This window comes from Thunnus thynnus, chromosome 23, assembly GCF_963924715.1.
Source record: "Thunnus thynnus chromosome 23, fThuThy2.1, whole genome shotgun sequence".
NCBI lineage: Eukaryota > Metazoa > Chordata > Actinopteri > Scombriformes > Scombridae > Thunnus > Thunnus thynnus.
In genome coordinates, this window is record NC_089539.1 from 19,599,808 (window position 1) to 19,622,410 (window position 22,603).

The window sequence follows — 22,603 nt, forward strand, 5'->3', positions numbered from 1 at the left end:
ATAAACCAAAGTGATTAATAGGTTTATTCTTTGATTAATTAAGAGAATGATTGATGACTTTTTTTTTTTGCAAAAGAGACTGGTTCAACTCCTTGTTCTTTTTTTTTTAACCTTTTCCTGCTAATATGGAGTTTGGGTTTTGATGAAAATGCAATGAGAAAGCAAACATCTGATGATAATACACTGAATATAGAAGGTAGAGACCTTGGCATCAATGTTAAAACAGGTATGAATACAAAAAGTGAAGTTAAAAAATACACCGTGGTCAATTTATGAAGCTCTGTCTGTGCCAAAAATGTGGGTTTTTTAATATTTTATTGCTTATACAATATAACTGTTGCTTTTAATCTTTTAGACATTTCTTCACTGTCTTACATTGTCTTGACTTTGGCTTATGTTTCATTTTGTACACTTCATTTTTTACATCACATTTATAAATCAAAGAAGGCTCTGCAGGTCTCTGGCAACACAGACCCGGGTTCACATTACATCATGAGTCCTGTGTGTGGTTAAGTTTAGGCAACAAAAGCACTTTGGTACAGGTTAGCGAAAGATCATGGTGTGGCTTAAATGTTAACAAACATGTTGTGCTTCAAGTCATTGCATATTTTTTCTATATTAAACCAAGTGCTGCCACTGCCTTTAATGCTAGTTTCTACTAGCGGATATTATACTGCAAGATCGGATATTTTGGTGAAGAAAACAACAACTACGTTTTTTGCAACTTGCCAAATACATTGTTGAAATAAACATTTTCTCATTATGTTGAGAAAAAATGTATTTCAGCCAGCATTATGTTTCTCCCAAAATGTATTTACTGTGGCAATTTAGTTATATATGAACGAAATTTCTAGGAGGCAGGGTTAGCAGTTGTCATGGTGATGGATCTGTTGAACTGTAGCTGATCACTCCAGTGGTTATTTGTGTTTGTCCAGCTTCTGTGAAACAATGACAACAGACATCAATCAGCAGATAAGGTCAACAGATGCGAACACAGTTAATAACATAAAAATATGAAAACAACAATACATATTAACCCACTATGAGGTAATGAGGTACCTTCTGACAGTAAACAAACTGATAGTCACACTGAGGCAGTAAAGAGACAGAATATTAATGTTTATTCTAGGCTAAAGGTATGGGTTTTAATATTAATCTTTTTTAAAAACATGCAGTACAAAAACAAACATGCACACGGTGTTTATGTGTGATACGGTCAGTGACTAATCAGAAAGTTTCCTGAGACAAAAGCATCTGCTTGGTTTGTCGTCTGCCAAGTAGAGCCAAGGAAAAATCTAGCAACAGGAGCAGTCTGAGCTCGTCGCTGTTCTCCAGATTATCAAGGCACAAACTACAAACAAACACACGTACAAGTAGACACGCACGTACACGCGCAAATGAGCATCACTTGCAATTCTCAGTTGGGTAGACAAGACACACTGTGCCACAAGAAGCACATTACACAGCGCAGTGACCTGAAAATATTCCACCCTGTTGACCGTTCCAATACAAAAAAACCAGATAAGCATATTCTGGCAATTACGGATGTTTCAAAATTGACCCAATTTTCTATGACACTGTGTGGGTTAGAGAAGTCTGACAAAGCCAACTGTATTTAATCAAAAAGCACACAGGCAAATGATTCATCTGTTAAACTGTGTCCTTTATGCACTTAAACTAAATATGCACCATTTAAAGACCTTGTTGTTTATGCTCTGAGGATGTTATCGCTCTGTCCTTTGTTAAAACACATAACCTGAAAAACTGACTGATAGAATATGTATGGTTGTGCTTCTTAGCAAAGCCAATGTCTTAACAACCTTTTCTATTAAAAATCACAAACTGAACAATTTGTAGGTTATAAGTTATTTTCTGATTTGATGTTTTGTTGTCCATAGTGTGCTCCAAAAGACCAAACAGAAAAATAGAAGAATTAAGATTAAAATGGTTCAAATCGATGCAGCAGAGGTCGAGCTGACCTAGCTTTTAGTCCATTATTCAGTCAATTAATCAAAGCATACAGTCAATCACAGACATCAAACCACCCAGCACTGTGCCCCCAACCAGCTCTGCCTCCCTCCCCCACAAGCTCAACTACTTCTACAGTCGCTTTGACCGGGGAAATAAGGAGACCATCCTCAAAGCAGATCTACCAGCCCCTCTCACTCTCCACCTCAGATGTTTGCTCCCCCCTGAACAAGTTGAATGCAAGGAAGGCAGCTGGCCCTGATGGAGTACCTGGCCATGTGCTTAGAGCCTGTGCAGAGCAACTGGTCAAGGTCTTTATGGACATTTTCAATCTGTCCCTGGCCCAGGCAGTTGTTCCAACGAGTTTCAAGATCACCTCCATAGTGCCAGTGTAGAAGTACTCCACTGCTATGACCCTGAATGACTTCTGTCCTATCGCTCTAACCCCCATCATTGCCAAGTGCTTGGAAAGACTGGTTCTTTCACACTTGAAATCTTGAAGTCTGTCACCAGTTTGCATGACGCTGCAACAGGTCAACAGAGGACACCATCTCCACAGCACTCGACTCTGCCCTGACCAACTTGGACAGTCACAACTCATATGTCAGAATGCTGTCCAATGACTTCAGTTCAGTATTTAACCCTGTGATCTCCTCAAAGCTGATTTCCAAGCTTAGCCAGCTTGGTATCAGCACATCCCTCTGCGACTGGACTCTGGACTTTCTGACAAACAGTCTGTTTAGTTAGAAAACCTCTCCTCCTTCACTATCACCCTGAATACTGGTGTGACACAAGGCTGCGTGCTGAGCCTTCTTTTGTACTGCGTTCCTGTCTATGGCTCAAACACCACAGCCTAGTTCGCAGATGACGCCATTGTGGTAGGTCTTATCAGAGGTGATGCGAGACGAGACTACAGGGATGAGGTTCAACAACAACCTAGCGCTTAACACCCAGAAGGCCGAGGAGATCATTGTGGATTTCAGACGAGCTGGGAGCCATTCACAAATCCCCATCTACATCAACAGGGCTGTAGGGTCAAGCTGTAAGTTCCTTGGCATCCACATCTCTGATGATCTCACCTAGTCCCCTAACTCCTTTGACTCCTAGTCAAAAAGGCCCAACAGCGCCTTTACTTCCTACGGAGCCTTTAGAAAGCTCACCTGTGTCCCAGTGTATTTGGGACTTTTTTTTACTGCACTGTTTACAGTACTTTATTGAACATGTAATTTGTACTATTCATATTTTGCAGTCTGAACCCCTACATGGTTCAAATAATATTACTGTACATATAACCAGCTATACTACTATACATAGGCTACATATGTTGTTTATACTCTGCATACTGAACCAAATGTACATATGCTGTTCATTCTGTACATACAACTCTGTCCAATTCTCCTCTGTATATACTATACTATAATGTATTTAAAATATTTACATGTATAATATTTGTATATTGTAATTCTCCACTGTTGATCACTGTACATATTGGAAGATATAGCATCACTTACTCACTTACTTTCCTGCACTCATCTGTAAATAATACTATATTTTTGCACTTCTGGTTGGATGCTAACTGCATTTCATTGGCTTTCTACCCGTACACTGCATGATTACAATAAAGTTGAATTGAATCAAATCTCATCTCATCTTTTCTAATTATATGGGCCAAACTCCAGGAACACTGGATCCTAAACTTTAATGCAACTATTGTATATCCCTTCCACTTAAATGACCACTTCACTTTTCAAAACATTTGGTATCACACCAGTCCACTTGTTGACCTGAATATTAGACTATTCATTTTTCAAACACTCCTCAATATTCAGCAGAACATCCACTGTTGTTTATATCTTAATATAAAAAAATGGTTACATATCTATTTATCAGGTAAAACTGCATATTTGAGATTGTAAAAAATGAATATTAAATATGATATTGTTTTATCAATTCTTTGGATAAATGTGTTCCTTTCCTATATATTTTATCAGGCAGACATCATTTAAAATCTTGTTATTTCTCTTTTATGTAAAGTCAACCTTCATAACATGCCTCTAAATAATTTAATTTAATTGCTTATTAATTATATAGCCTACTGTCTCTCCCTCTCAGCTCCTTAATGCTGTTTTTTTTTTTACCACCGTAGGTTTGTAACTATAATGCTGTATGGTTGATCCTACTGATGTTCATTATATGTAAATTAAGTAAAACATATAAAGCACCTGAGCTTGTGTAGATAATGGGAAGATATTGGGAAGAAGTACACGTAAGACTTTACTTCTACTTTGTACTTATTGGCAGCTGGAAAGCCAACACATAGATACATTACTACCACCTGCTGTGCAGTGTAAAGCAGTGGGTTGAAAGTATATTAAATCAACTAAACAATGAATAGAATAATTTCTGCCAGTGTTAATTTCATCAATGGCAACTATGAGAAAAAATATTTGTCGATTACCCTTTTTCCACAACACAAATTAGACAAAAACTAATTTAAAGTAGCCTTTGAAAACAAAAAGTATGACAAAATGTATCACAACTGGATGTGAAAAACTGACAAGTTTTAAAGCAGAGTCTTAGAAGATGTTCAGATGATTCAGTGTGTATTATGTCTGTTGTGTGGTTGCAATTACAGTAAGTTGATATCTTGTCTTGTTTAGTGGCAGAGTATCGGCTTTCACAAAGAGGCTTCCTCCTCTTGATTTAATGATCTCACAATCTAATGAAACTCTCTTGGCAACCAAGTTCGATCTTTCTAAGTTTAAAACTACCCCTTAAAGATAGGCACAGCTCAATAAACAAACCTCCAGTCTCGCTGAGTAATAAATGGAAATCAAAAGGTACATATGCTCAGTGTTATTTCCCACACGCTGTTCTATTTCTGGTTGTTTGCACTTGAAATGCTGTTACCAGTATAAAACCACCCACATCATACTGTGCACACCAGGGATTTGGACGAGACTCAGGAATCAAAAATGTTGTTGTCACATACTGTGCCAGAAGGGTGAAGGATTTTGTGCGGTATGATAATAGATACCATAATTACACACAAGGGCATCAATCAGTTGTTATTAATCATCCTGATTATGAAACAAATGTTGATTTAATTCCGCAATTTACCTTCCCTAAAGGCTAAAGCTTGCGTAGATAAATAAAATTAGTTTGTGTTGATGTAGATCCTCAAACATGTCTTTAAAAAAGCAAAATCCCTCAAATAATTGAGCTCAATTAAAAATATTACAGAAGTAAGAAGATGTGACTAACAAGGACAAAACATTTAATACGAATATCTTCAGAAGTGTGAAGGATTTCATTACAGATGAGCCAGTGAGTAGGCGATGTGGAGCGTAAACGCTCGGTGTGGTTTAAGCCTTATCCAATTCATTCAATTAGCTGTAGCCTAATATGCTATAAGTGGATAAAGTGATATCCCCACTCCACTCTCTGGACGGACAACAAAACGCATCACCCCAGCCTCCCTCTCATCCGCTGACTGATGAGATGAGGCGCGTTTCTGTCATAAATGTAATTATGTTTATACTGATCCTCCACTCCGCTGTCGGTCTGTCTATAGGAGATCACATTACTGCCTCATCGAGAAAGATTTGTTCTCCTTCAAACAAGAGACACTTCATTCGTTGTGTAGGTGTGTATGTGTGTGTGTGTGTGTGTGTGTGTTAAAGTGGGATTACACAGTTTAAACAGGTACTTGAAAGTGAGTGCAACATTTACATAATTTGCGATGGAGGAGGGAAGCTCACTTATCCTGACTGTGCCGTAACAACTGATGACAACTTTTATATTTAACAGGTAGAGAACAAATCTATTTGAAGTGACTGCAGCTCCATGGCTTCATGCATCAGCTTAAAGAAGCATGAAACATGAAACATGATAGCTTAAAGGGGACATATCATGCTTTTTGTGATTTTCTGTTATTTTTACACTGTTATGATGTTGCATGTTTATGTTAAACACGGTCAAAGGTCCAAAACCTGAGCTGAATATGTGTAAAAATGCTCCCTGCAAGTCAAAAGCCGGGGCTTCAGTTTGATCTGAACGCTGCGTTTGCAATGTTACCTCTACTTCCTCCTTGTGATGACGTCAGATTGTTTACGCATGCCAACAAACAGCCGTCAATTCTAGAGTCTTTGTTGCTAAATTTATTCCACGGGTTGTCCACGTTGTCCACTCAAATATTTTGGATCAGAAGTTTCCATTTCAAGTAAAGAATGAGAAAAAGAAATGAAATCCTGCTACTACTGTTTGTTTATGTATCTGAGACGTAGCTAATGAGTTTGCCAGCTTTACAAGGTTTATGTGTGTTGTTTTTACAGCCTGTTGTGCTGCCTCCAAGTGGCCAAAATTTTGTCATTTTTGTCGCGGTTTTAAAACTTGCAAATTACACTCTCATCACTAGCTGATTAAGATAGATATCTAGCAGTTAAGGACCCACATATTTTCCTGAGTTGGTTGAGACCAAAAAGGAGCTAAAAGGAATATTGGACTTTCATCAAGTGGTCATAAACATGACTCCAAATGAATGCTATATTATATTGATTTGTGTCTGCACAGCAACTGTTTGCTAACATGTTCACTATATCAACTTCATAAGATGGTAATAGGTCAAAGTTTTGTTTACAGTTGTGCTGCCAATAAGTGGCCAAAAAAAACAGCTTTTAGCAACTGCAACTCCATGGCTGATGAAGGCTTTAGAAATCAGAAACATATGACAGCTTAAAGCTCTAAATTTTATATTACTGTAACAATGGATCAAATAACTCAGTTCAAATCCAATTAATCAACTGTATCACCTTGGAATACTGAAAGAGTCTGTGGCATGAAAAGGGAGTGTAGAAAGACTGGGAGTGACAGTGACAGTGGAAGAAATCAAAGCTCTCAGTACACTATGAGCATATGAATTTTTTTATTACAATCTCATAACCGTGAAATTAAAGATACAAAAGCAAAATACTTTTCAGAGCTCATCACCTCCAACCAGCACAAGCCTAGTTTCTTATTTAAGACCACTGATCGATTAGTCAGCCTGTTCTCCTGGTGTCCGTATTACTTCTAATGCAGATTGTGAAAGGTTTTTAACCTTTTTCATAGATAAGATTGAGGGCGTTCGATTGAAAATTCACCCCCACACTTCTGTGTCTGACTTAGCTTGTCCTCAGCTTGATACCTTATGTGTTTTTAAGGAAATTACTATCCAAGAATGAACTGAAATGTTTTCACATATCACACCATCATCAAGCCCACTGGACATAATATCTACCAAATTCTTATTAGAGGTTCTAGATATTGTAGCCCCATACCTGCTCTCAATCATCAACAGTTCTTTATTTTCTGGATGTGCTAGTGTCCAGCCACTTCTCAAAAAACCTAGTTCTGATCCCTCTGACTATAGCAACTATACACCGATTCTAAGCTTCCCTTTATATCAAAAATTCTAGAGAAAATGGTATTAAATCAGTTTTTGGAAATCTTGATCAATAAGAATATTTTTGAGAAATTTCTCTCAGGTTTCCGACAGAAACACAGCACAGAAACTGCCCTTGAAGAGTTGTCAATGATATCTTGATGAAGGCTGATGCAGGTGAATGCTCAGTACTGGTCCTGCTTGATGTTAGGGCCGCATTTGACACAGTGGATCATAGCATTATTACTGAAAGGTTGAGAACATGGGTTGTTATGTCTCCAGTGGTTCTCTTCATACTTTTCTAACAGAAAATTTGTTGTGTCTGTTGGCTTTACTTCCTCTAAAGCATTGTCTATGTATGGAGTGCCGCAGGGGTCCATTCTAGGACCAATTTTATTTCCTCTTTATTTAATCCCTTTGGGCCATATTACATTATTAACATCATGATATTTCATTTTATTGCTATGCAGATGATACTCTGCTGTACTTCTCTTGCAAACCATCTGAATCAGCTAAGATATCTTCCCTGCAAGCCACCAGGAAGTGCGTGGGGCTTTGAAGCCAATTTGACATAGTAGCCAAACCATGGAATTACAACTCCTGGGTCCGTCATGTGATGCACACTGGCCCAAAAAGCAACTTTCCCGCACACAATCATGGGAAAAAGAGCAGCTGCAAAACAGTGGATCATTTTTTTTGAGTGTCACAACCCCCATGAAATGACTCGTTTCACTATCAGAATTTGATCCATTAAGTCCAATAACATTTGGAAAGTTTAGAAGAGCTGTACAATTGAATCATTTTATCCCCCTTCAAGTTAGCCAGAGGGCTAAACTGGGAGTTAGCTGTAGTATGTTTTCATCCGGGTAATTTCTTTACAACGAGAAGTGGCTTTTTTGGCTTCATGCATAGGAATGAACGGGGCCTCGCCTCCCATGCTGTATTCAGTTCCCTTTATACACCCATGGCATAATTGCCTAGCTGCAGTTAAGGAGTGGATGGCAGTAAATTTTCTTTAGCTTAACTCCTCCAAAACTGAAATCCTTATTATAGGCCTTAAGTACACTCATGGCCAAGTTCTGCCTGCTCTTGGCTCTCTAGTGCACCACTGTTATTTTAGACCAGAACCTCACTCGAGTCCCATGTTAAAAGGCAAACTCAAATCTTTTTTCACTTGAGAAATATCTCTAGAATTAGATATTTTGGTTTTTTTTAATGATCTTCAATGAGTGATTCATGCTTTTATCACTTCTGGATTACCAAAATACAGTGTTTACATGCCTTGGCCAAAACATGATTGCACGGCTTCAGGGTGTCCAAAATCTAGCCGCTAGACTTTCAACCGAATCACGAAAGCATGATCATATCTCCCAGACTTTAGCTTCCCTTCACTGGCTGCCTATCCATTTTAGAATTGATTTTAAAATTCTAGTCTTGCCATTTAAGGCCCTGAACGGTATGGCACCGAGCTACCTGGCTGAGTTTCTAAATCATTACTCACCAGCCTGTAGCGTGAGATCTTCTGATAAGGCCTTGTTATCTATTCCTGGATCAAGGCTGAAGACCAGGGGTAACAGGGGCTTTTGCTGTTATAACTTACCTGAAGAACTTAGACTAGAAAATTAAATTCCTTCTTTTAAATCGTCTCTCAAAACTTGCTTCTAACGTATGGCTTTTGCTTGAATATTTTACCTGTTACTCATTTATCTATTTTTTTTATGTTACTTTTATCCATTGTGTTATCATTACTTTTAACTGTTTTTATGTGATATTTTATTTGTTGACTCTGATTTTGTATTTGATTGTTTTCCTGCTTTGTTTTATCTGTCCTTGTTTATGAAGCACGTTCTAAGGGTTGTTTTGAAAAGTGCTATGTAAATAAAGTTATTATTAAAGATATCATTATTAAAGCAAAAAAAGTCATTCATGGTGATAACTATGGATAATTATCAGGTTTATGGGTTTTTTTTGCATTTTAGCCGACATTTTGGTAGTAGGGGCTGCAAAATATGCTCTCAGCAGGTGCAGCAGGCCAAAACAAAAGCTATTTTCACACTTTTCTTTGTAGCAAACAGCAGACAGACAAAGTTAATGACTAGCTTGTGAAGGAAGTCACACATCTAGCAGCTAAAGAATATTTTTTTTTAGCTTTTTGTAGAGCCGGTTAGCCCCAGAATAATCAATTAATGCAGCTTCAACTGTTTAAACTCCATGTATGACACATTTTCAGACATCTTTTCTATTCTGTACATCCGTTTATATAAATACAGTCTATTTATAAAGACAATTCACTGCCTAATTATGAATTTTGAACTGAAGCATTACTCAAGAGACTTCATTATTACACATATTTCTGCCACTGTTTCCTCCAGTTGACATGCAGATGGACAGTACAATACAGTACAGTGGCTCTTTTGGGAGCGTTTGTGTTTTTTTTTTAATGTCTCATAAGAGAGAAAAACGGATCTACACATGTTCAGTTTGAATATGAAGTGTTGCTAGTTGTCTATGAAATCCCCAGATTAAAACAAGTGGTTAAGCGTGGGCGTTCCTCGCGGTCCTTGCTTTAGTAATCCTGTTATAAATCTCCTGCAGGCTAAGCTCTCTCAGAATGACTGAGGGATAAACGATGCGTACAGTAAACACCACCTCTGCCTTCCATTGTGATAACATTACATAATTTCTACAGGGGACATAAAGATCTAATATTAGCTTTGACAGTTTAAAATATGTTTTCTTTTGAACAGTAATCTCTACAGTACTAAGTCGCCAACACTAAAAACATAAAAGCAGAAAGGTAGAATGCCTTTACACTATATTCAACCTGATTTTACACTGATTTCTAGGTATAATGAATTATTATATCAATGAATAATCAATCAATGAACAACTTAATGAATCATTCAGCTCATATATTAAAAAGCCCAGACAAGATTTTAAGTTAAACAAGTTTCTTACAACACAAAAGAACTTCAATTACCAAAGAAAATTACTTGTTTTCATTATTATTGAATACTATAACCTGACATTATTATTATTATTATTCCTTCCAGCTCTAGCAATAAACTTGATATATTGCTTAGTGTTTAACTACAAACTGAGTTGTCAAATATAGTAAATTGAATGGTTATTTCCTATAGATATATACATGTAGATGCCACATCCGCCGTCATATTAGTGTGGGGTTTTCTTTGCTCTTCACAGCTGAGAATATCAGACTTTCGTGCAACATTTGGATGTTCCAGAGACAGAAATGCCAAAACCGAGACACAAGGAATAATTTCATGGGTGAGTAGTTATTAGGTAACACTCCACTGTCATGAACATGTTGAATTTAATATACTGTTATCACTAAGCAATGTTAAGTAGCTATTACTCTTTGCAAAAGGACTTTTCTGTCGTGAAGTTATGGGTGAAGAGAATTATTATTATTCCATTTATTGACAGCAAACCTGGATACAACCACATTCACACACCACCAGTGCCTAAGCACTGAACTGATGATCTCTCTCAAAGAATAAACTCTGAAATTTACTGTATACAAGATTAAGGCTAAATTTATATTGATCATGTTTCTCATACACAAACATTCAGCTCATAGCTCATTCTCCTGCTGCTTTTGCTTTTGTTCCTATAAAACAGTTTAGCACAACGTGTAAATGTTAAACTGGAACTATGTGCACAAACGGATAACTTTCTGTATGCATATTTTCTTTAGTGTGGTAAATGTCAGTAGAGTGTTTGTGAAAGTATCAGTTGGGAAGCATACATCGACATTTGGCATTTTTAATAGTTATAACTATTCTAAATTTCTATCCTGTATTTTTAAAAGTCATTATAGTAGCCGTATTACAACACAATAAGAATATAGAATATACTTCTAAAATAATTACAAAATGTAGACTCAACTTTAATTTATTGTAGTAATATTAACCTACTGTTACTTTGCATTAAACAGAAGTATTTTGATATGAAAACCAATATATTTGATCAACAAAATATTCTGTATTACACATAAATGTCTAGTAATTTGTGACAACCAAAGCTGCTGAAACATTGATTGATTGATTGATAATTCAGTGAGTTATGGTAGCAGTGAGAGCAGATAGACCTCTTGCTTCTTATCAAACCTAATATTAAGTCTTCAAATCTTATTAATGCAGCAATAATTTCCAAAAACGACCACCAGCACACTTATTAGAGGGCCTGAATTTAGCGATTGAGACCATAATGACTTGCTGAGAAAAAAAAGAGACTGACTTATTGAATGAGAGTCAATTGTAGCCATTGTTTTTTTGAAGCCAGCACTTAGCGGCTGTCGGCGGCACGGCACTTTAAGGAACTTGCATCGGCTTCAGCTCCACGCCATGGTAGTTGCATTTGATACAATGAAAATGTAAGGATGGATTATAACTTTAATACATCTTTACTGAAATGTACTGTAAACAAAAGTAACAACTCACCAGCAAATCTCAAAACACATTGGAACCTACCTACAACACTGGACAGCAACTAGATATAAGTTATGAGTTTTTTCTGATGCTACTGAATGTTTACCATATGGTCAAAACATAACAGGTTTAGACTTTAATCATAATGACAAACAGCTGCTGTTGCTGAATTCCAGCGAGCTGCATTAATCAGCCAGAAAGCTTGTCTGCTAATCAGGGCTTTGATACGAGAGTTTACAAAGCCACATGGGGTTGCAGCACTTGAGCCAAATCACCTGTGCCCAAACTGCAGGTGCATCATTCAAAAAACTGTCAAAATTATAATATGCCAATGGGAACCGTCTGGAAAATGATGACAAACAGACAAACTGTATCAACAAAGAGGAGCACTTTTGCATTATAATGCCATAATTGTCACCTGTGTTATTTTTTTCTTGCTATATCCTGTAGCCATGTGAATTCCTCACCGGGCCTAATCAAAACGTGACAGGACAGTTTATTCGAAATACAAAATGCTGCAATAAATCTGTGAATTTTCTTGGTTGATGACAGGACAAGAAAACAGCTCCAGCTCCTCGGGAAAACTCAGCAGGTGGTGCTGGATTGGAGCCAGGAGAAGACCAACTGTGAGCTTTTCAAAAGCCACACTGAAATGTTTGACACTAACATCACGAGACAAACAAACATACTTAATCCCAGTCGACAAACCGGTTGGTGCACTGAAGCAAAGTTTGGAAAGGATGCGCTGGGTTTGTCTGTTGTGCTCCTGCAACAGAATGATGATGATTTGTGTCAAAGGATTAGAGATTTTTTGGGGGTATGTCAATCTTATGCTGGATAGTAAACTCAATTTAGTCTATTCCCCACACAATCTCATACAATAACTGGCAGAACACTTTAATAATGAGAGAAACTTTCCTTTTCTTAGGAAGCTGAGGCTAACAAAAGTAAAAAAATGTGAAAAACATGATGCAAATTCAAATTATTTCACACATAAAATTATCCTGAGTCTGTATTTAGAGAGTATAATGCTGTTTGTGGAGGAAAAAAGGTCAAGGTTAACCAGTCAGCTTACATTATGCAAAAACGAGCAAAAAGCCTTGAAATCCGGCAAAACACTGGTCTTAGAAGAAAGGTCAGCCATCGTCTAGACAGTTCGCTCCTGCTCCACTAAACCTGATTGCGTGTTCAAAGAAATGTTGCACGATTCCTACTGATGTTGACTTCTTCTTGCCTGTGTAATTAATTGTTATTATGGTTACAGATTCATAGTAATGTTTACAGATTTATAGTAAGATTTTTTTTTATCTAATATTAACATGTAGGGGCATTTGTGTAGCATGAAACAAGAAGATACATACAGAACAGCACAAAACACAAACAACGACACAATAAAATTACCATAAAGCTCAGTGACAGAAATCCATTCATCCATCCATTTGTTGCAGTGTTTGCATTGGGAGCAAAACTCAGAAATCCTTCTGCAACAGCAAATATATTTTGTAGGAAATGTAATGCCAGCTGGACTCCGCTCTCTAGTTACATAATGAGGAAATGTATGTGTTTAGGCACTGGAAACACTTAATGTTAAAGTGACTATAATCGATATTTTTCATAATAGCAGTGTATCAAATGACTCCACTCTGCTCCTCTCCTATCTGCAGCTCCTCTTGGCTTGATGGAGCTTTATAGCAAGTTTCAGCTCATTGTGTAGCTGTACGGCTGCAACTTCACTGTTTTGGTTCACTCTCAGGGCTCTCATAGTGGCGGCCTCAGAAGGCATTTGTTTTCAGAGAAAAAGCTCTAAAACCCTACTGTACACTACCTGCTCAGCACCGAATGGTAAACAGACACAGTTAGCGACTAGCATTTGAAACCTCAGGAGTTGATAGAGAGCAAAAACAGAGTTAAAAGAGATTGACATTGGACTTACATTCACCAGGTGGACAGAAACACGACTCCAAATGAATGATAATGTTATTTATGTTACCGTAACTGCTTGCTGGATGTGTAAAAACACTGACAATATGCTAACAAGTTCACCATATCAACTTAAAAGGTGTTTTCACTACTTGTTTCTGCTGCCCCCAAGTGGCCAAAAATCAGTTAATGCAGGCTTAAAGTTAAGGAAAGAGTTATTTACAGAAAATGTTTGCAGTGACCTAGAGCACAAGAAAGTTTATTATTAATATTTAACCAAAACCACAATTTTTCACTAACCTTAACCAAAGTGCTTTTGTTGCCTAAAGCGAACCACAGGCAGGAGTCAGGGTGTTAGAGTCCAGTGCAGTATATAAATGTAGAGCTTCCTTCAGTCATAGTGGTTTGTCATCACAACTTAATTGGGAGAACAATTTCTCAAAACATTAAACATAATTTATAGACATCAGACAGGGTTGAACTCAGAAGTCCCTCATGTACTGCAGCTTTTCACAGATAGTTTGAGCAACAAATAGCTCTCTCAGGCCACCTGGGACAGTGTAATAAGTCTCCATAGAATCTAATCCCAGTTAGGCATTCCCAGTATTCTACTGTATACTGCTTGTATGCACACCTCTCTTCCTTTAATCACAGTCAAGGTTTGCCTCATTAGCTCATATCTAGACTCTTTACCGCCATAGTTTGATAAAATATCTGTGTTATGGCAGCAGATGTTTCTGTATCCAGCGACACACTGGAGCTGAATGGAATTTTGTTTGTGCTCCTAAAAGCTTGTCTTCAAAGGGACGATTATTTTTTTATTTAGAGAGGCGTTCAAGTGAAAACTGTTGACAGCACAGTCAACGGTTTTTATATATTATCTTTCAATGCTTTCATTACCACAAACTCCATTGTAGTGGAGTGGTGGTACATCTTTCAGACATTGATGTCTCAAAACCTGAGCACATAAAACAAAAATGTTCTGTTGAAGCTCTATGTGATGATTTGGCACAAGAACGGCGGTCCAGACAGAAGATCAGACGGTGTAACTGAATATAAGTAGTGATACCAACATTGTTTATTTCTGTGACACATAAGCAGACATGCGCATCACTTCTTGTGCAGCAATACAATTTTGTTCCAGCACAATGATCAGAATAGACAATTCTTGGTGTTAGACGAATGAATCTGCCATGACAATATACTGGCCAATGTTAGCTTATTGCAAATATATAAAGATATATGTGTATGATTTGTAACAAGAGGTTACAGTGTAGAAATGTCAAAGATGTTTGATATAATACAAAACAGTGTCTCAGTTACATAATTTGTCCACCAAAGAGCACTGACTAGTTTATTTTTCAACTGTGAAATGTCCCACTCAGTACATATCTTGGTCACAATTCTTTAAAAACTAACCTGAGTGATCCTTGTCTGTGTTATATCTTTATGTTTAAAAAAAAAGTTAAAAAAAAGATCTAGATATTGTCGGTATCATCATGTAGACTCATCACATAGAGCTGTAATCTCACTCATTTATTAACCAAGTACCTGAATTCCTCCTCTCTTCCTCTATAGCATCATGGACTCAGACTTGGATGCTCCGACTCTCAGCTTAGAAACTTCCTCAGTGCACATTGAAGATCACAGGTCAAAACATCATCTGCAATTGAAGAAAAAACAGTCAGTCATCAAACTAGAAGCATTCCTGACCTTGGCTGACTCATTTTTTTACTGTAGTCATTTATGAATATGACAAGATAAAAAGCTGAGTAGTAGTAGTTTGGCTTCATCTGACCTGTTGCGAAAGGTTTGAGCCAAAAGTGATCACTGATCTTTAGCCCATAATAAAAAAAGATACTGTGGTGTGAGATAGCTTGTGCTAAAACATGATTTGCATTGTGTGTTGTGGTATAAAAAGTTAAGAGAAACTAGAGCAGAAATGCAGTTGAGCTGCTGATTAGGAAAGTATTTAATACAATAATATTTGCCTGCTCGATAATGCTGGCTGGTTCTTAAGTGATAGCATATTACAATGCAGCGGTTGGTATTGATGGATGAAGGTTGAGTGATTCATCTCATCCTTCCGTTATAAAATAATAGATGGTAGCAGCAGAAGTATCTGACACAGACCGGAGGTCCGCAGCACTTTTACTGTGCGATGCTTTAAAGGATCGGCCTCCGGTTTACTGCGTCAGTTTGGTGTCAGCCTGTCAAAGCCTGCTGAACTTCCCTTTGGCTCTTCCTTTTATAGCAGCTCAGTACTGAGATAGTAGATACATCCGGGCAGAGAAGAGTTTCACATTTCATTTAAAGCATATGAAGGGCCATCTACTGTGGTGTGTTGAAGAACTCTAGCTTAAAGTGGATATATTATGCATATTTTCAGGTCTAGATTTATATTCTGGGACTCAACTAGAATATCTTTACATAATTTACAGTTCACAAAACTCTCTGTATTTATATTATACTGGCTCTTTATGCAGCCCCTCAGTTCAGCCTCTGTCTGAAACAGGCTGTCTAAGCTACATAAATACACAGTAATAGCAGGATTTTACTTATTTTTCTTGTTCTTTACTCGAAATTGAAACTTTTCAAATACATCCATACATGTTCGAGCGTGAATCTGAACTGAAATATGCAAGTGGAAAACACGAATAACGCGTGGAACCTTAGCAACAAAGACTACGAAACAGACGGCCATTTGCGGGCATGTGTGAACAATCTGACATCATCACAAGGAGGAAGTAGAGGTAATTTTGCAAATGAAGCGTGGCTGAATTCACCTCAAGTTTTGAGACTTTGACTACGTTTAACATCTGACAATAAAAAGCATCTCATGTCCCCTTAAAAGAAATATTAGGTTTCTTCACAGTGTTATAACAAAATGATCAATAACTTCAATTGTGATTTGTTCATACTGTTATTTACATATTTTTGCTTTTGATTTTTTTCCCCTTTATCAGCTCCAAACCGCAGTCAGTCTTTTCACAGATGTTACAGAACCTGTCACTGCTGACAGCTGTTTCTTGTCACTCATCATCACACTGAACTCACAATAGCAGTGATCACTCATCGAGCCATCGCAGTGGTTTCTCATGTCAAAATGCAGAAGTGTTTTGACATGAAAATATGATATTTTGCGTATATTCTTTGGCATTTACTGTATCGTGGTGTTACTGCTACTTCTTACAACAACTGAAATTTGCAGAGAACAGATGGATTTGGGAGAAATATCATCACATCTGCTGCCCCTCCAATCTTTCTCTCTGTCTGAGGCGAGGGAGTCTTGACAGAGAAGCAAAACCCTGTACTTTGATTCCAGGGACACTTAGTAGACACCTTTAAAGTTCAGCTTTAGCACGCCATTTCCTTATGTCTGGCCACACACACACACGCACATCTGACGTCAGCAAGTTACACACTGAACAGCAACACGCACACACAAGAGAAGAAACTCTTCAATCTACAGACTTTTCAGCAGTGTTGCATTTAGTATCACTCTTGCTTGAGTCTGTGCTGCCTGTTTGACTGTATATTAGTCTACATCATTTTAAGCATTCCTAACAAGGTCAAACCCATATCAGACACAAATTATTATTCAAAGCAGAGTATTACTATCCATCTTTAAAGGGGACCTATCATACTTTTTGTGATTTTCTGTCATTTTTATACTGTTATATTGTCAGATGTCTATGCTAAACATTGTCAAAGGTCCAAAACTTGAGGTGAATGTATGTAAAAATGCTCCCTGAAAGTCAAAAGCCAGGGCTTCAGTTTGCTCTGAACGCTTCATTTGCAATGTTAACTCCTCCTCCTTCTCATGATAATGTCAGATTGTTCGCACATGCCCACAAACGGCCGTCTGTTCTGTCGTCTTTGTTGCTAAGGTTGTTGCTAAGGTTGTTCCATGGGTTGTTCACATTGTCCACTTGCATATTTTGAGTCAGACTTCGGCTCAAACATTTACAGATGTATTTGAGAGGTTGACGTTTTCAGTAAAAAACAAGAAAAAGAAGCAAAATATGTTTGTTCATGTAGCTTCTCGAGCCGGTGGAAGTCTGCTAAGGGGCAGCATCTGGAAGCTAACCAATCAGAACAGAGGCCTTAAAGGGATAGAGGCTAACATGGCCTGTTTCAGACAGAGGCTGAACTGAGGGGCTGCATAAACGGCCAGTATAAGATAAATAAGGACTTTTTAAAACTGTAAATCATGCAGAGATATTCCAGTAGAGCCCCAGAATAAAAATGTAGACCTGAAAATGTTTGTATGTCCCTTTTAAGCATTTCAACAAACAACAGATGATACTATTTTCCTGGCGAGGACAGTCTCAAAACAAGCCAGCAGAAAAAGCCATTGAATTATTTAAATCATTATTAAAATACTATTTATTCAGTGAAGAATGAGTATTATTAGTATCAGCTGTGGTCATAATGTCATTTTCAAAAAAGTGTATGATGGCGTTCTATCTGTGATACATCATACTAAATTCAGCTGCCTTTTAAATGATTACATTTGTCTCTCCGAAATTTGTTCATACACTTAATTTCTTGCACCAACTGTGACAGTAAGTTCTTTTCTTATCTGCGCTGCTCATGCATTTATTTCCTTAATTTGCTTGTGTGTATGCACGAAAACTCTAGGATATAAATACAGCATTATATCTTACCTAAGCTACAGGATGTCTCAGGATGTCAACATGGATATGCATGCCTCGCTTCTGTAAATTGGATTCTGCTGAAGCCGTGCATGTACTCAGTCATATTTTAGCTTGCTTGCAATTACCCCTTAACCTCAATAATGTAATGGCTTACTGGGCTTTTCAGGCAACTATTAATCTCTAAAGCTATGTCATTAGCAATTATACATGAAGGAGAAATTGTGACAGTCAGGTTGTTGCGGGAAACAACCTTTTTTTTTTTTTTGTTCGCTGACATTGATGTTTGTGCGGAGGAAGGGTAGAGGGATTGCAGTGTGCAGCATTAGCTGTGGGTCACAGGCTAGACTTGGCTCATTATTTCCGTTCACGGCCTCAACACCACACTGTGAGCAGCTCCTCTCACAGACACCTTGATTAACTTGACAACTGGCTGCACGTCCATCAAAATGTGCTCTCAGGTCTGATGAAAGGTTTTTGGCGATGGGAGCCTTAATGGCTTTGGGAAGGACAAAAAGGGAAAGCAACGGACATCCAGTAATTGTATTGGCAGTGCGCTCAGACCTGTTGGCAGCACACAGTGATTTGTTTAAGAGTCCAGCTGGTGGAAGACAACAAAGGAGAGGATGCAAACCCTTCTGCTACTTATTGTCTTTGAATCTAAATAAAGTTTTATCATCAAATGACTGGTAAATAATGGTAAAGTCCGATATCACATCATTAAAAAAAAGTTACTTTGTGATTATTTAGGCCAAAATAATCTTGTTTTGCAAGTTTTATAAGTTTCAATAACTTATTTGTTGGAGGAAAGGAAAACATAATTGGGCTAGAAACTATTAGTAAGTATTGCTAAGATGATTATCGTTGTGCAATGAGGGAAAAACAGGATAATGATAATATTTTACAAAGACTGCTAATTTGGTCACCCCACTCGCCTCCCACAGGGCTAGATGCTCTAAAACCTGATGGAACAGTACCGACTGCTTTTTGTCTCCAGGCTAGACTTTGTAAAAAACCAAAATTGTCCTCGGCTGTGTTCATGTTCAAAAGGGTATTAAAAGGTCAGTGATTAAGCCAGAGGTCAGACTCGCAGCAGTAAGAGAAAACACACACACATACAAAACTAAATATCAATTCCAAAAGTAAAAGGAGGGGAAATAAGGACAAGAAAATAACAGCTTGCTACACCTTTCCTCATTACAGTCTGCATCATGTCAGCAGACATAGTCACAGCGATGTTAAGTAAAGGTTCATTTTGAGTTTGGTAGAGGTAAAACTGAATAGAAGCTTCATTTAATCCTTTCAAGATATAATTTTTTAAAATCTTTTTCTGCAAGACATGAAATGAATAGATGTACAAAATGATTGATTTTATGCAGCCATAGTAAAACATTTCTAATGGTTTCTTTGTTTTGCCTCCATTTAACATCAATATTTCCACAGGATTTGAAGCTGCAATTAAAAAAAAAAAAAGTAAAATATTGCGGTAAACACTCATTTTTAGAACAATATAAAAGCACATTAAGCAGAGTACACTGCACACGGGCATAACGAGGTCTACTCAGTGAACAATCTGCCTTGCAGAGATGTGGTTCACTTCCTGTCTTCATTGCCAACTTTGTCACAGCCAAATGGTCTGCGAAAAGTGATGTGAATGTTCCTGACAGAAATGCAAAAGCGTTAAAACCTTTCAGTCTCCGCTAGAGAAAACTGAAGCATATTCAACTGTTTTGCATTATGACTCCTGAGTCACTTTTTTTCCTTTTCTATTCAGAATATCTCAAACTCACCGAAAACTTCCTGTTCACCCACAGTTTTGACCCTGTCATCCTAAATCCTGTGCAGTGTTCACGAGAAATCTGGTATCCAAATGAAATCAGCTTCTCCATGTCTTCATGACAGAAACTTAAATTATAAGTATTTAATTGTACTCTATGATCACACCAGGACATAACTGTCAAGTAAAACACATACAGTATGTCAAAGAGAGGATACCAGGCTGCAGCCAGTAGTAGTAAGGTGTAAAGACCTGAGACGTAAATCAGAAGTAAATCTAAGGGCTTTTTCACACCTGACAGTCTGAACTAAATCTCATGTTTTTGTTACATTGTATAGATTTGATCCAGTTACTTTTGGTTTCACATTGCAAACTCACATTGTACACCTACTTGACACTGATTGGTTTGTAGACGGGTGCGTCTGATGTGGGTGTGTTGTCAGTTCAGCGGGTAGCCTTCTACTGCTGTTTGAATTGATGGAGAAAAATTAATGAATAGATTCATTTCATTGCCACTATAATAATAGTATTGTGACATTACTTTATCTTCAAGTGGCATTACTCTCCCATCTTCTCTTATCCTCTCTCTCTCATCCTCTCTGAAAATACCTGGAAAGTGTTTTTATGAGTTTTTTCCAGTTAACTTTTTTTTTTTTGACAATCAAGGTAGGCACGAAAAGGCCCTAATAGACTGTTTAAGAATGAACTTTCTGATGTAATTTGTTTGGTTTGTCATCTATCTTGAGCTTCAGTTCGGGTGTGGAAGCCTCTGATGAAGCTGATCAAGATAAAATCTTGGTGAAACCTGCATTAACTGGTTTTTACAACCACTTGGAGGCAGAAGAACTCCAAAAAAAGCTGAAACACACACACACACACACACACACACACACACACACACACACACACACACACACACACACACACACACACACCTCTGACATATTGTCACCTTCTCAAGTTGTTATGGCTTATGTGTTTTGCAATCGTTTGCTTGTTCACACATCCAGAAGCAATTAGTTTTCATTTGAAATCATGTTTTGGTCACCTGGTGTATTTAATATTCACTCTTTTAGCTCAGTTTTTGGTCTCTATCAACTCCTGAGGGAAATATCTGACTCTTTAGCTGCTAAGTTGTCCACTATGTTCACCAGCTAGTTGCTATCTTTGTCTGTCTGACGTTTGTTGCTGGGCAGGTGGGTTAATTAGAGCTTTCAGCCACATGCTGAACCTGGAAACAAGGTTGATGAGAGTGGAATCTGCGGGTTGTAAAACCAAAGTGCTGAAACTTTCCTTTTTGATAAAGCTAATAGTTAGGCCCAGCCCCTAGTTATGCTGCTATAGGCTTAGACTGCCGGGGGACTTTTCACAATACACTGAGCTCCTCTCTCCTCCTCTCCATCTGTATGCATTCATGTCCCATTAATGCATGTTACTAACTTGGCATCTTCCCCAGAGTTTTTGTGCTTTCTCGTCTCACAGGTTTCCATGTTAGTGGTTGCGGACCACCTGCTGCCTTTGTCCTGCTTTACTCCCACTGCTACTATTATTATTATTAGTCATATTTCTATTATTATTACAGTTGTTATTGTTATTATTGTTGTTGCTGTGCATCACTGTAGGCAGATGGCCGCCCACTTAGAGCCCAATTCTGCTCAAGGTTTCTTCCTGTTAAAGGGGAGTTTTTTCTTGCCACCGTGGCCAAATGCTTGTTCATGTGGGAATGCTGGCTTTGTTTAATGTGGGCATTATATTAATAAGACTGAAAGTCAATTGGAGTTTGGTGATAATTCTCTGTGTGTTCGTCACTACTGGCTTCTCCCATTACATAGTCATTTATTTGATCCACTGGTAATATAAAAGTATAGATTTGTGCGACTTCAAAGCAGCTATAATAAACACTTTTATATTAACAATGCATCACCGGTGTGGCTCATGGTGTCAAACTCACTCTGCAATTCTCCTCAGCTCTACACTTTGTAGCTTCTGTCAAGCTCACTGTTTTCTAGCCCACAACATCAGCTGTTTTCAGGGGAAAAGATCTAAATACGGCAGACAGACACAGTTAGTGACTAACTGGAGAACATAGTGGAGAACATGAAGAGCCAGATATTTCCTGCAGGAGTCGTTGGAGAAAAACAATAAAAGTGAATAGTGGACTTATTCATTAGGTGGCCTGAAATACGACCCTGAATTACTGCTAATGTTGCAGTGGGTTTGCTGGTAAATAGGCAGCTATTTGCTCGCCATTAACTTAAAATGTGATAACATATCAGTGTTGTGTTTACAGCTTGTTTCCACAGTGGCCAAAAAAGAAAAAAAAAAAAAAATCAGTTATTGCAAACTTCAATCTCAGGCATGAAAGTTGGTTGACGAAATGGTTCACGTCCATCCACCATGCAAACCG

At 37.8% G+C, this 22,603-nt stretch overlaps 1 long non-coding RNA gene across 1 annotated transcript in view; it reads right to left on the reverse strand.

Annotated features, from left to right (window-relative positions):
- Positions 1 to 721: 721 nt before the first annotated feature.
- LOC137176200 (uncharacterized) overlaps positions 722 to 22,603 on the reverse strand; it is an 84,709-nt gene continuing 62,827 nt past the window's right edge. Inside the window, exons 4-5 of the long non-coding RNA XR_010925821.1 lie at positions 15,313 to 15,424; positions 722 to 938 (exon numbers count right to left, since the gene is read on the reverse strand). This is a non-coding gene — a long non-coding RNA (uncharacterized lncRNA). The remainder of the gene's footprint in view (positions 939 to 15,312; positions 15,425 to 22,603) is intronic.